The sequence below is a fragment of the Cervus canadensis genome, chromosome X, assembly GCF_019320065.1.
Source record: "Cervus canadensis isolate Bull #8, Minnesota chromosome X, ASM1932006v1, whole genome shotgun sequence".
Lineage (NCBI taxonomy): Eukaryota > Metazoa > Chordata > Mammalia > Artiodactyla > Cervidae > Cervus > Cervus canadensis.
The window spans coordinates 42,992,177-43,007,566 of record NC_057419.1 but is presented as its reverse complement, the minus strand read 5'-3'; positions in this window follow the sequence as shown (position 1 = coordinate 43,007,566).

Sequence of the window (15,390 nt, the reverse complement as noted above, 5' to 3'; positions counted from 1 at the left end):
GGAGATGCTGTGGTAGCAAGTGCAAAAGGCTGCCCTGTTTGATCACGCTGTGGGTGGGTGGTGAGAGTTCTCCTTTTCTGAGTTGTTTATCCAGTAAATGATTTTTAGCAGCAGATCCATGATTAAATTCACAATAGTACTTAAATCAGCGCCTTCTTCAGCGTCATTTAGAATAAAACTCTAGATCTGATTTAGACACAATGACAAAGTGGGAGTCCTTGACTCCTGGAGTTCTCTGAGGGTGAGAATAACAGGTAAAGTCAACCCACTGCACCACGACTAGTAGAAAAACGACAAAGGTAACTATGTGTGTGGGCTAAATGCCTGCTAGCTGGATAATACTGTTATGAGCTGTGGGAATACAAAGGGAAATATTTCATAATTCTTGCCCTTAAGAGCTGAAAATTAAGGCAGAAAACCATCAGCAATTTTTGTGGAAAACACAAAGATCCATTTATAATTTTTTTTATGTCAGATGAACCCAGCTCCAGAATGTTTTATTTTAAGAAATGAACACCGATGAAGAATTAAACGGAGAATATAAAAACGTGATAAATATGTCATAGAATTTCAGAAGAAATTTCTTGTGAGACCTCCATATAATTGTTGATGCTGAAACTATTATGTTCAACTAGATCACATCATTTATTATTCATTCATAAATAGACAATCACATTATTACTTTCCCACAGAACCTTTACTTCAGTCACTGAAGTTTATAAGAAGTGTCTTATATTTCTCAGTTTGATCTCCATACTTCTCTTTTGCTTTGCTAGGAAAACCTAGTCTACCTGGGACCAGCCAGTCACAAAACAGAATCTACTTTCAAGGATAAAGGACAAATGACAAGTTCAAAGCCTTGAAAGGAAATCTGGCACTTGGCCAATGATGATATTGGCCGAAATGTCTTAAAAGCAGAAGATCAAAAAGCAAATGGAAATTGGACCTTAAAAATGGAAATAATCTGAAAGGGGAAATGACTTGTAGCTGAGTAAGAGCCATGGAAAGAGTCATGAACACATTTTCTGGCTCAATTTTGTGGGTCAGATCGAGAGGGTGGATAAATCCTTTGGCCACCAACATTTTCAAATATCAGAGCTTGACGTCCATCCACCTTTTCACTTCTCCTAATAATTTGTGGATTTTTTCCTCAACATGTGTTCATCACTCCACCCTGCTATCTTTTGCCTTTGGGTTCTCAGAGTCACTCTATCTACTCTGAAGTAACATGAAAAGGTGTGGTTCTTCCTGGTTGGAATTTTCCAGCCTCCTACAAGCAACAGCACCACAGAAAGTGTAAAAATTGCAAACACATTGATTGCTTGGCCACAGAAGACAGGCTCTCTCCCAGATGGAGCCCCACTGCTTCCTCCAGCAGTTATTCTGTCAGGGATGGCAAAGAATACCATCTGCTGCCCCTTTGAAGAGGGAGATTTGCCTCCCCGCCTTGGGCTCCAGAGGACCCATTTCTGAGCCTATCAGTAGGTATCTGGCAACATGACTCTTTTCATCATATCACCATGCTTTTCAGAAAGGTCACTGTGCCACCCGTGGTTACTTTACCAGCCATCATTAACATTCCTGAGAAAGGAGGACTCTCTACATTTCTATCTATGCCAAAGGGGAGGAAAACAGTCCTGCTGTTATTTCATATGCACTCAGGATGGGAAGAGTTTTGGAGAAGGAGCTGTCTATAAGCTGGATGGGAAATTCTTCAGGGGACCCTCCTGACCCTTTTTTTTTTTTTTTTTTTTTTTCTGGTTCTGTTTTCAGCTTGCCTCTCTCTTGTTAGCTCTAGTGGATATTTACAGGAATCTCCCATCATCCAATTACCCCTGAAGGATGGGAAATCCCAAGGCTGCCTTCTCCCATCAGAACCTGTTCCCTCTTCTGAACAGCTGGAGAGTCAGGTGTGACCAAGCTTACCAGATGTGTCATTCAGGAGGCATGGTTAAGACTTGCAGACATTCAGAGGTTATTCCCTATGGATGCACTGGAGGTCCCAGAGGATACAGCAGCCAATGTCAAGGGCAACAGAGCCAAGCATGTGACAAAGGGTGTTCTGTGGACACAGGGTTCATCCATGATGGCATTCTGAGCAGTCTGGTCTTTTGGGCTGCATCCGTGTTTGTCACCATTTTATGAGCCTGAATCTCCAGCTTTCCTGGTGATTCTGTGAACTGCCTCCCTCATCACCGCACCCACAAAGATCCTGCCAATAAATTCTTCTCTGCTTTAATTAGCTAGAGAAGTTTTTGAGGTTGGCAACCAAGAGTCCTGACCTGAACATTCCATTTTCCAAGTTTAGGTAACTAACATCATTAACATACAAACAAGAATGTAACCTCTTCTTCTTCCTAACTACTTTTCCAAACAAATAAATGGTTTCAGATTCATTGTCAGTCTGCTATAGCTACATTTTGAAAGGAGAAAATTTCTAGGTGGATGTAAAATAAGATACACATACATACTGTGTGGACTTCGCAGGTGGCGTTAGTGGTAAAGAACCTGCCTGCCAGTGCAGGAGACATAGAGATGTGGGTTTGATCCCTGGGTCAGGAAGATCCCCTGGAGGAGGGCAAGGCAACTCACTCTAGTATTCTTGCCTGGGAAATCCCATGGACAGAGGAACCTGGCAGGCTATATAGTCCATGGGGTTGCAAAGAGTTGGACATGACTGAATTGCCTCAGCATGCATGCATGCATATACTATGTACTTATTAAGACACTCACCAAAATCCAACAACATTTGACATCATGCCTACACGGATATAGATAGGTGTGTGTTTGTGTGTAAAATCCCAGCATACCAGCATAGTCTGCTAAGCATGATTTATAATTATCTATGAGAATACTAGTCTTTACCATGCTCATGAATATAATAACATTTATTCAAACATATCTATTAATAATAATAGCAACTATTTAATGAGTGTTTACTCTCTACTGGGCTGTGTGAAAAATATTCTATATGGATTATCTCTTTTAGAGAGACACACAGCAATCCTATAAAGTAGATACTATTCTCTATTTTGTAAGTAGGGAAACTGAAGTTCTGAGTTGACAGGTGATTTCCCTGAGGTTGACCAAGTAAACAAATAGCAGATACGAGTCCTGGCTTTACTGTCTTTTTTCAAAAAATAATAATGAATGTTTATTGAAAGATTGCTCTGTGCCAGGTACAAAGTGCTTTACTTAACAGTAATTTGTTAAATCCGAATAACCACTTAATGACATGTGCTTAGTTGCTCAGTCATGTCCAACTCTTTGCAACCCCATGGACTGTAGCCCACCAGGCTCCTCTGTCTATGGGGATTCTCCAGGCAAGAATACTGGAGTGGGTTGCCAATGCCCACCTTCAGGGGATCTTCCCAACCCAGGGATCAAAACCAGATCTCCCGCATTGCAGATGGATTCTTTACTGTCTGAGCCACCAGAGAAGCCCAAGAATACTGGAGTGGGTAGCCCATCCCTTCTCCAGGGGAATTTCCTGACTCAGAAATTGAACCGGGGTCTCCTGCATTGGCAGATGGATTCTTTACCACTTGAGCCACCTGGGAAGCCTAAGTAACTACTGTTTCTTTAATATTTGTTCCAACATATGTAAATTTTTTTCGTCTTAAATATGTCTTTGCTTTGTGTATACTTGGATGGTTAAGCTTTGTTTTGTTTTCTTAACTGGTAACTTTTAAAAAACATCAGTCCTTGGATTTTCTAATAAGACAATCCTACTATATGATAGCATACATACTACTATTATTCACATTTTAACCCCCCTTTTAAAAAAATTCATTGGAGTATAATTGCTTTACAAAGTTTTATTCGTTTCTGCTGTACAGCAAAGTGAATCAACTATATGTGTACATATATCCCCTCCCTCTTGAGCCTGACTCCCAGCCCCCATTCCAGCCCTCTAGGTTGTCACTGAACGCCAGGCTGGATTCCCTGTGTTATATAGCAACTTTCCACTAGCTGCCTATTTTACATATGGAAGTGTATATATGTCAATGCTATCCTCCCAGTTCATCCCACCTTCCCCTTCCCCCCACTGTGTCCACATTCTTTTCTCTACGTCTGCATCTCTATTCCTGGATGGAGCTAGAGTCTGTCATACAGAATGAAAAAAGTCACAAAGAGAAAAGCAAATATCTTATATTAATGCATATATATATACACACACATATGAAATCTAGAAAAAAGTACTACAAGCTAAGTCACTTCAGTCATGTCTGACTCTTTGAGACACTTTCAAGGCAAGAAACAAAAACCTTAAAGATCAATGGCTTAAAACATAAGGACATTTATGGTGCTCAATCAGGCAGTAATAACTTGACAGTTGGTACAGTAGTCCTGGTATCAGCAAAATCTCAAGCTCCACCCACTTTCATCATGCTCAACACTGTTGGGTTCTGTTCTCTGAAAGATCAATTCATGCACACAAGATGGCTGGTGGAACTCTAGAAATCATACTGAAATTCAGGAGTCAAGAGGGAAAGAGAAAGAGCTTGTTTTTTCTCTGCTTCTTCAATCAGGAGGAAAGTTTTTCCAGAAACCCCAAGGACTTCCCCTTGCATCCATTGACCAGAACCTGGTCATATTCCCACTTCAACAGTAATCTCTGCAATGTTGTTGCTGTTGTTGTTGTTTAGTCACTAAGTCATGTCCGACTCTTTGCAACCCCTTGGACTGTAGCCCACCAGGCACCTTTGTCCATGGAATTTCCCAGGCAAGAATATGGGAGTGGGTTGCCATTTCCTTCTCCAGGGGATCTTCCTGACCCAGGGATTGAACCCATGTCTCTGAGTCTCCTGAATTGGCAGGTGGATTCTTTACCACTGAACCACCCAGGGAAGCCCCAATCTCTGCAAAGGAAAGCACAATTGCCATGACTGGTCTGGCCCAATCATGACCCATGCCCTGGGGCTGGATGCATGGCAGACTAAACATAGATTCTTAGTGATGAAAGAGGATGAACTGTAGTATCTGCCACTGTGAGAGAGACAATATAAACACCAGGTGACTGCAGAGTGTGACAAATGCTATGAGGAAAATGAAATAGTAATGAACTAGACAGTAACTGAAGTAGTACAGGAAGAGGAGTAAGTTAATAGTGTGCCTGACCAGAGTTGGTTTCTCTGTGGACATGACATTTGAATTTAAATGCTAAGAGCAAAGTGGTCAAGCAGAAATGCCTGGAATAAAGTGAGAGGGGCAAGTGGTAGGAGGTGTGATCAGAGATGAAAGCAGGGGGCATAGATATTACATAAAGCTTGATTGGTCATTGTAGGGAGTTTGAGGTTTTGTTCTTGGTTGAATTGTGTCTCCTCCAAATAAGATATATTGAAGTCCTAACCCCCAGTAGCTTAGAATGCCACCTTATTTCAAAATTGAGTTATTATAGAGATAAATAGTGAAGTCATTAGGATGGGTCCTAATCCAATATGATTAGTGTTCTTATAAAAAGGAGAATTTTAGACACAGAAACATACCTACACAGAGGGAAGAAAATGTAAAGACACAAACAGGGAGAAAATGGCTGTGTGACTGTAGTGAAGCATCAGTAAGCTAAGGAAGATCAAGGGTTTCCAACAAACACCAGAAGCTAAAAGAGACAAGGAAGGATGCTCCCCTGAAGCCATCAGAGAAAACATGGCCCTGCTGACAACTTGATTTCAGACTTCTGGCCCCCAGAACTGTGGGACAATATATTTCTGTAGTTTTAAACCACCTAGGTTTTGGTATTTTGATATGGCAGCCCTTGGAAACAAACAGTTTTGCTTGCAAAAGGATGGGAATTCATTGGTGGGTTTAAAGAAATGATTTACATTTTTTTAGAAACTCACTCTGGTTCATATGTAGAGATGGATTATGGGCAGATGAGGAAATGGGAAGTGACAAAGGGTGGAAGGAGAGAGGTCACTGAAGTCTCCCAGGGAAGAGAAAGCGGTGGTTTGCACTGTGGTTGAAGTAGTTCAAGTGGAGTGGAGTGGACAGACTTTGGATGTATTTGGGGGGTGTAGAATATACACGACTTGCCTCTGAATTGTATGTGGAGAGGCCAAAAAGAGAAAACATCAGTCTTATGCTTGCCCCATGGTGGACTGAGGGAAGCACTGGTTGGTTTGATGATGTGTGGGGCTGGAATCATTCAATTCAATTTGGAACAGGTTCAGTTTAGCGAATTCTTATAAGATATCCAAATTGAAACTCAGAAAAGGTAATGTGATATACTAGTTTGGATTTCAGGGGCAATTTCAGAGCTGGAGGAAAAAACATGTGGACATTGTCAACCTATGGAGGGTAGTTACAGTATGTGGGTGATGGAGATCACTGAGGAAGAGAATGTAGCTAGAGAAGAGACGAGGAGGGACTTCCTGGGCAGTCCAGTGGTTAAGACTTCGCCTTTCAATGCGAAGGGTGCGGGTTTGATCCTTGGTCAGGGCACTAAGATCCCACATGCCTCCAGGGCCAAAAACCAAAACATAAAGCAAAAACAATATTGTAACAAATTCAATAAAGACTAAAAATGGTCCACATCAAAAAAAAAAAAAAGAGAGAGAGAGAGACAGAGAGATGGAGAGCTAGGATAAAGCCCCAGAACGCACCTACATTGAGTGAGATTGAAAAGTACAGAAAGGTAAGAGGAAAATCAGGATATTGGTCCATCACCAGAAAAACAAATAACAAGTTTTGTTTTCTTGTTTTTTAGTTATAGAAAGTTGTTGTCTCAAAGTAGAGAAAGGAAACTATGGCATTAGACCTCTGCTCCTCCAATTTAGAATTAACTAGAGAGTGTTACTAAGCAACTAACACACACACAGAGTGTTAAAATGCTGTTGCCCAGGCCTCACTCACATTAACCAAAACAGACTCTTTAGGGGTGAAAAGTTGGGTATTTGATATCTTTAAATGCCCTTCTTTCTTCCTAAAAAAATTAAACATTGGACTACCATATGATCCAGCAACACCACTCCTGGGTATTTATCCAAAGGAAATAAAAACAGGATTTCAAAGAGATATGTGTACCCTCGTCATCACTGTCAGATTATTCACAATAGCCTAGATATGGAAGCAACTTAAGTGTCTATCAACAGATGAATGGATAAAGAAGATGTGATATGTGTGTGCACGTGTGTGTGTGTTTATCTGTGTGTATACACAATGGAATACTACTCAGCTGTGAGGAAGAAAGAAATTTTGCCATTTGGGACAACATGGATGAAATGTGAGGACATTATGCTAGATGAAATAAGTCTGATATAGAAAGACAAATAGTGTATGGTCTCATGTATATGTGGAATCTAAAAAAACTAAATTCTTAGAGAGTAGAATAGTGGTTATCAGGAGCTATGTATTTGGGGAAATAAGAAGATATTGGTCAAACATCACAAACTTCCAGTTATAAAATAAATAAGTTCTGGGGATCTAATGTACAGCATGGTGATTATAATCATCAGTTCAGTCACTCAGTCGTGTCCAACTCTTTGTGACCCTATGGACCGCAGCATGCCAAGCCTCCCTGTCCATCACCAACTCCTGGAGCTTACTCAAACTCATGTCCATCAAGTTGCTGATGCCATCCAACCATCTCATCCTCTATCGTCCCCTTCTCCTCCTCCCCTCAATCTTTCCCAGCATCAGGGTCTTTTCAAATGAGTCAGCTCTTCGCATCAGGTGGCCAAAGTATCGGAGTTTCACCTTCAACATCAGTCCTTCCAACGAACACCCAGGACTGATCTCCTTTAAGATGGGCTAGTTGGATCTCCTTGCAGTCCAAGGGACTCTCAGGAGTCTTCTCCAACACCACAGTTCAAAAGCATCAATTTTTCAGCGCTCAGCTTTCTTTATAGTCCAACTCTCACATCCATACATGACTACTGGAAAAACCATAGCCTTGACTAGATGGACCTTTGTTGACAAAGTAATGTCTCTGCTTTTTAATGTGCTGTCTAGGTTGGTCATAACTTTCCTTCCAAGGAGTAAGCATCTTTTAATTTCATGGCTGCAGTCACCATCTGCAGTGATTTTGGAGCCCCAAAAAATAAAGTCTGACAGTGTTTCCACTGTTTCCCCATTTATTTGCCATGAAGTGATGGGACCAGATGTATATAAATACATAAATAAAGCTCCCCTTACAACATCAAAGGCACAATTCATTAAATAATTGAGCTGGACTTCATTAAAATGAAAACTTCTGCTCCACAACAATGTTAAGAGAATGAAAAAGAAAAAAAAAGCCATGGACTGAGAGAAAAATATTTGCAAAAAACACATTAGATAAAGGACTATTACCTAGAATACACAAAGAAATCTTAAACTTAACAATAAGAAAACAATCTAATTAAAAAATGGGCAAAAGACCTGAACAGATACCTAATCAAAGAAGATACACAGATGGAGAATAAATATATGAAAAGATTCTCCATGTTATATGTCATTGGGAAAACGGAAGTTAAAACAGTAATAAGATACCACTACATGTCTATTAGAATAGACACAATCCAGAAACTGACACCAATAAATATTGGTGAGAGTAATAGAAACTGATTTATGATGAGTGGGAATGCAAAATAGTAAAGCCACCTTGGAAGACGGTTTGGCAGTTTCTTACAAAACTAAACATACTCTAACCATATGATCCAGCAATCGTGATCCTTGGTGTTTACCCAAAGGAGTTGAAAACTTATGCCCATGCAGATATTCATAACAGCTTTATTCATAATTGCCAAAACTTGCAATGAACCAAGATGTCCTTCAGTAGGTGAATAGATAAACTGTGGTGCATCCAAACAATGGAATATTATTCAGTGCTATCAAAAAGAAATGAGCTATCAAGCCATGAAAAGACATGGAGGAAACTTAAATGTGAATTTTTAAATAATTTTTATGTCAATTATATCTCAACAGAGCTGGATTTTTAAAAATGCATCTAACTAAGTGAAAGAAGTCAAACTGAAAAGGTTACATACTGTATGATTCCAACTAAATTATATTCTTGAAAAGGCAAAACTACTGGAGACAGTAAAAGATAAGCAGTTTCCAGGGGTTGAGGAGGGGAAGGGATGAATAGATGGAGTACAGATATTATAATGATAGATACGTGTCATTATACATTCATCTAAATCCATAGAATGTACAACTCCAGAGGTGAACCCTAATATACACTATAGACTTTGAGTGATGATGATGTGCAAGCTGGTTCATCAGTTGCAACTTATGTACCCTGCAGTGCTGAATGTTGATGTTGGGGGAGGCTACGCATGTGCAGGGACAGGGGAATATGCAGACTCTATACTTCCCACTCAATTTTGCTGTGAACTTAAACTGCTCTAAAAAATAAATTGTGAAAAAAAATATGGCAGGCTCCCTTCTCTCTGCAAAAATATTACCCAATTAGAGGAGACAGCCTCAGGGAAGAAAAAAATTCCCCAGGCAATTCTAAAGCACAGTTAGAGTCAAGAACCAGTCTTTAGCCATTATAAAAGTACCCAGTCAATCAACTCAATAAACAATTTTATAATGTAAATTCAAGCTAATGAACCTCTAGACATGTGCTAATTGTAGTGAATAATCTTTTTTGGCATCCTTTCCACCATTTTATGAGCATCTTCAAAGAGTTGAGAGAACATCTTTTCCTCACAACATACTGTACATTTCATCAAAGGCATAACTCAGTACAATCTTTGGTTTATAAAAAGATGACAAAAGAAAGACTCTCAACTCTAAATCTAAGCACCTTTTGAACTTTATAAAAATCATTTAAAGAGCGACATAGTCAGTGTAATAGAAAAACTAAGATCTTTATCTAGCCCCTTTTAAAATAATACATCTTACTGTCCATGAGTTACTCCATAAGGATAATGAAAAATTATTTTATACTTCAAATTAAAAATGCAAGGATTCAAAACAGTCCAAAAAGCATTTGAGAAAAGAAAGGACTTATATTTAAGGAGGAAACAAATCCTCTAACAAAATGTAGTGTCTTAATTCATTATGGTTCTAAAATTAGCCTTTCTTTAGTTTGGTGAGGAATAGGTCTACTAAAATCATCAGTACTCTGCCAAATCGCTGAGGGGGTGGGAGCTCCTTGCTAGAAGTAAGGATCTCAATGTCCATTTTAATTCAAAGATCTTATTCCTCACCCCATAGAACTCAATAGTATTTAACACGAATGAGCAAGCAACTCTTCCTTAAAATTCTTCCTTCTCTTTGTCTTCATCATGTTATAGCAGGGATCCCCAGCCTCTGGGCTCTAACGCCTGATGATCTGAGGTGGAGCTGATGTAATAATAATAGAAATAGAGTGCACAATAAGTGAAATGTGCTTAAATCATCCCGAAACCATTCCCCCACCCCAGTTTTCATTGTCTTCCATGAAATCAGTCCCTAGTGCCAAAACCACTGGGGACTGCTTGTATAGGAACCATTCCTATCCTGGCATCCTTTCCTTCATGGCCTCAATTCTTTTCTCCACAAACCCACCGGAGTGATTATCTAGTTCATGGCTCAAATGTTACCTCCAGATCCATTTCAGTTCTCAGTCTACTTTCTGAACTTCAAAACAAGAACTGCCACTTATTCCCAAGGACTCACCATTTAAATAATTCATTGGCACCTCTCAATGGGCCACCAAGTCTGATTGATTATTGGCTCCTTTCATGCTACTCCAGTATTTTGCATCCTTAAATCAGGTGTACCACAGTTGCCCCAGCCTGAAAAATCTTACTAATTCTGTAATTCAGGAAAAGTTGTTAACTTCTTACAACCTCAGTTACTTCATCTGTTTTATGGGTAAAGAAAAATAATCTAAGAGGCTCAGTGTGAAGGTTATTTGAGACATTGCTTTAAATTTAGAAGATTATTGCTCTGTGTCGTTGTTAGATGAGGCCTTGCTGGAGAACACCTAAGGAAACAGTGAACTCAGTCTCAAGCTATAAACAGGGCCAAGGTCTTTGACTCCCATATTATGATGCCTATAAAACTACTGGCTGGCTAGGAGGTAATAACGTTCTCCATAGTGAAGCAGAATGGTTTCAGTCATATTTGAACTTCAATTTCTTACATTCTAGCTATAAAATAGTAGAGTCTACTGTCAAATCCTATTTTCTCAAAATCTTGAATTTCAAGGACTGAAAAATATTCCCTCCATTTAGTTTCAAAGTGTGAAATTCATTTACAAATGAAGGATTTTGGAGGTGGGAGAGGGGTTCAGGATGGTGGGACACATGTACATCCTTGGATGATTCATGTCAATGTATGGCAAAAAGCACCACAATATTGTAAAGTAATTAGCCTCCAATTAAAATAAATAAAAAATTAAAAAAGAAAAAGAATGAAGGGTTTGAAGGGAGGTGGGAGAGAGAGGTTCAAGAGGGAGGGATCATAGATATACTTATGGCTGATTAATGTCGGTGTTTGGCAGAAATCAACACAATATTGTAAAGTAATTATCCTTCAATTAAAAATAAATTTAAAAATTAAAAGTAAATAACAAACAGCCTAAAATAAATTAATGAAAAAAATAAGGGAGTTTTCATTAACTTCACATGTCTCAGAGATTATAGACAAACTACAGTTGCTAGTAGCTCAACAAATTCATATTAGGTCAGTTTTAATCCTACCTGAGGTCAATTTCACACAAAAAGAATTATTGTAAGAGTTTATACTGACAGCTTGTAATTAATGTATGCTTTTGAAAGGATGAATAGTCATGGACTCGACCCTCAAAGAAAGATTATATTTTTTGATCTTCCCCCACACAGCAAAAAAAAAAAAAGATACCACTCATCATATTTGACATTTTGTTATCTTTCCCAGAAGAATCTTCTCACATACTGAAGAGTTTGTCTTCTTCAAATTTATGATTTTTTTAAATTAAAACTTAATTTAAAAAACATATTTTGTAGTTTGAGTAAAGAAATAAATAACAGGCTTAGAGGCATTCTGTAGTTAGTCTATGCGATGAATAAAAGCAGCTTTATTTTATCTATTTACTTATTCAATCTGTATTTATTAAACACTTACTAAGCCTAGAAATTTCCAGATGTACAAACTGGATTTAGAAAAGGCAGAGGAACCAGAGATCAAATTGCCAACATCTGCTGGATCATAGAAAAGGCAAGGGAATTCCAAAAAAAGTCTACTTCTGCTTCATTGACTAAACTAAAGCCTTTGATTGTGTGGATCACAACAAAATGTGGAAAATTCTTAAAGAAATGGAAATACCACACCACCTTATCGTCTCCTGAGAAATCTGTGTGTAGGACAAGAAGCAACAGTTAGAATTGGACATGGCACAATGGACTGGTTCAAAAGTGGGAAAGGAGTATGACAAGGCTGTATATTGTCACCCTGCTTATTTAACTTACATGCAGAGTACATCATGTGAAATGCTGGGCTGGATGACTCACAGGCTGGAGTCAAGTTTACCAGGAGAAATATTAACAACCTTAGATATGCAGATGATACCACCCTAATGTCAGAAAGTGAAGAACTAAAGAGTCTCTTGAAGGTGAAAGAGAAGAGTGAAAAAGCTGGTTTAAAACTCAACATTCAAAAAATGAAGATCATGGCATCTGGTCCCATAAATTCATGGCAAATAGATGGAGAAAAATGGAAACAGTGACAGATTTTCTTTTTTGGGGCTCCAAAATCACTGTGGATAGTGACTGCATCCATGAAATTAAAAGACTCTCGTTCCTTGGAAGAAAAGCTATGACAAACCTAGACACCATCTTAAAAAGCAGAGACATCACTTTGCTGACAAAGGTCTATATAGTCAAAGCAATGGCTTTTCCAGTAGTCATGTACAGACGTGAAAGTTGTACCATAAAGAAGGCTGAGCACCAAAAAAATGATGTTTTTGAACTGTGGTGCTGGAGAAGACTCTTGAGAATCCCTTGGAAAGCAAGGAGATGAAACCAGTCAATCCAAAAGGAAATCAACCATGAATATTCATTGGAAAGACTGATGCTGAAGGCTAAAGCTGAAGCTCCAATCCTTTGGCCCCCTGATATGAAGAGCAGACTCATTGGAAAATATCCTGATGCTGGGAAACATTGAAGGCAAGAGGAGAAGGGGGCAACAGAGGGTGAGATGGTTGGATGGCATCACTGACTCAATGGACATGAGTTTGAGCAAACTCCAGGAGATAGTAAAGGACAGGGAAGCCTGGCATGCTTCCATGGGGTCACAAAGACTTGGATGGCACTTAGTGAATGAATGGCAACCACAAAGTGTAAAAAAACCCTGCCTTTCCTTGTCTAATTGATGAATAATTATATTTTCAGAAAGGTCCTCTGATTTTCCCAGGTTTATGAGAAATGATTTTCAGAACTTTTTAGTCCCACTCATTATTTTTCAAGAAATAATTTTTGAGCAGCGCCAAGCCCTGTTTTAGGCCTTGCACATAGAGTAGCAAAAAAGACTGAAAGGTCCCAGCTCTCATGAAGCTGAAAATGTATTAGGGAGACAGACAATCTCATGAAGAAATATATAATATACTTTCAGGTGATAAGTACAATGATAAAAAACAAAAAGGATAAGGTGATCTAGAGTGAAGGAGAGTGCTACTTTAGATTGGATGGTTAAGAAACACATGAAGGAGAAATTAGTATTTGAACTCTAGGATATGAGTGAAGTAAAAGTCATGCAAGGGCTGGGAGAAGACCATTCCAGGCAGAGGGAACAGCCTTGGGATGAAACCAAGCTTAGCATGTTCATGATGAAGAAAGGAGGCCACTGTGGCTGGAGCAGAGTGAATAAGAGCAAGAGTAAAAGAAAATGAGATAAAGACCAAATCATGTAGCACCTTATAGCCATGACTGGGCATTTAGAGTGTATTCTAAGTGGGATAAGAGGCCACTGGAGATACTAGAACTAGATGGTGACATGAGCTGATTCATGTTTGTCAAAGATGACCATGGGTCTTTTGTGGAAATAGAAAGTGTGGTTATGAGGCCAATGCAGTGAAACATGGTTGAATTCTGACTATACTCTGAAAATAGAGCTCTTGTAGAACTTGATAATGGATTGGATTTATGTTCAGATATAAAAGACGAATTAACAATGACATTTAGTTTCTTGATATGAACTGGTGATTGATTGATGCTCTCATTTAATTGAAATAAGGAAGATTAGAGGGTGAATACAGTGGATGCAGAACCAGGAGTTCTTACTTAGACATAATAGAGAATCTGTTGTGCAACAAGTACAAATGATCTATTGTCAAGTAGACCAGACCTGTAGGAACATCATTCGTAGGAAAAATTTCAGGAAGACAGGACATGGGAAGCTATGTGGATTCCCTGCTGCCCCTCACATTCTGGGGTAGCTTCACCACAGATGCCAGATATGGGAGAGGGACATGATTTTGGGGATGTGGGGCTTTTAATCTGAATGGTTAGATAGGAGCACTGCAATATGTACGGAAAACGCTAACGAGTATGAAAGAGGAAATTAATAGTAACACAATAATAGTGGGAGACTTTAATACCCCACTCACAACTGTGGATAGATCAACTAAACAGAAAATTAACAAGGAAACACAAACCTTAAATAACACAATGGACCAGCTAGACCTAATTGATATCTATAGGACATTTCACCCCAAAACAATCAACTTCACCTTTTTCTCAAGTGCACACGGAACCTTCTCCAGAATAGATCACATCCTGGGCCATAAATCTGGTCTTGGAAAATTCAAAAAAATTGAAATCATTCCAGTCATCTTTTCTGACCACAGTGCAGTAAGATTAGATCTCAATTACAGGAAAAAAATTGTTAAAAATTCAAACATATGGAGGCTAAATAACATGCTTCTGAATAACCAACAAATCATAGAAGAAATCAAAAAAGAAATCAAAATATGCATAGAAATGAATGAAAATGAAAACACAACAACCCAAAACCTATGGGATACTGTAAAAGCAGTGCTAAGGGGAAGGTTCATAGCATTACAGGCTTACCTCAAGAAACAAGAAAAAAGCCAAATAAATAACCTAACTCTACACCTAAAGCAACTAGAGGAAGAAATGAGAACCCAGGTTAGCAGAAGGAAAGAAATCTTAAAAAATCAGGGCAGAAATAAATGCAAAAGAAACTAAAGAGACCATAAAAAAATCAACAAAGCTAAAAGCTCGTTTTTTGAAAAAATAAACAAAATTGACAAACCGTTAGCAAGACTCATTAAGAAACAAAGGGAGAAGAACCAAATTAACAAGATTAGAAATGAAAATGGAGAGATCACAACAGACAACACTGAAATACAAAGGATCATAAGAGACTACTACCAGCAGCTCTATGCCAATAAAATGGACAACTTGGAAGAAATGGACAAATTCTAGAAAAGTATAACTTTCCAAAACTGAACCAGGAAGAAATAGAAGATCT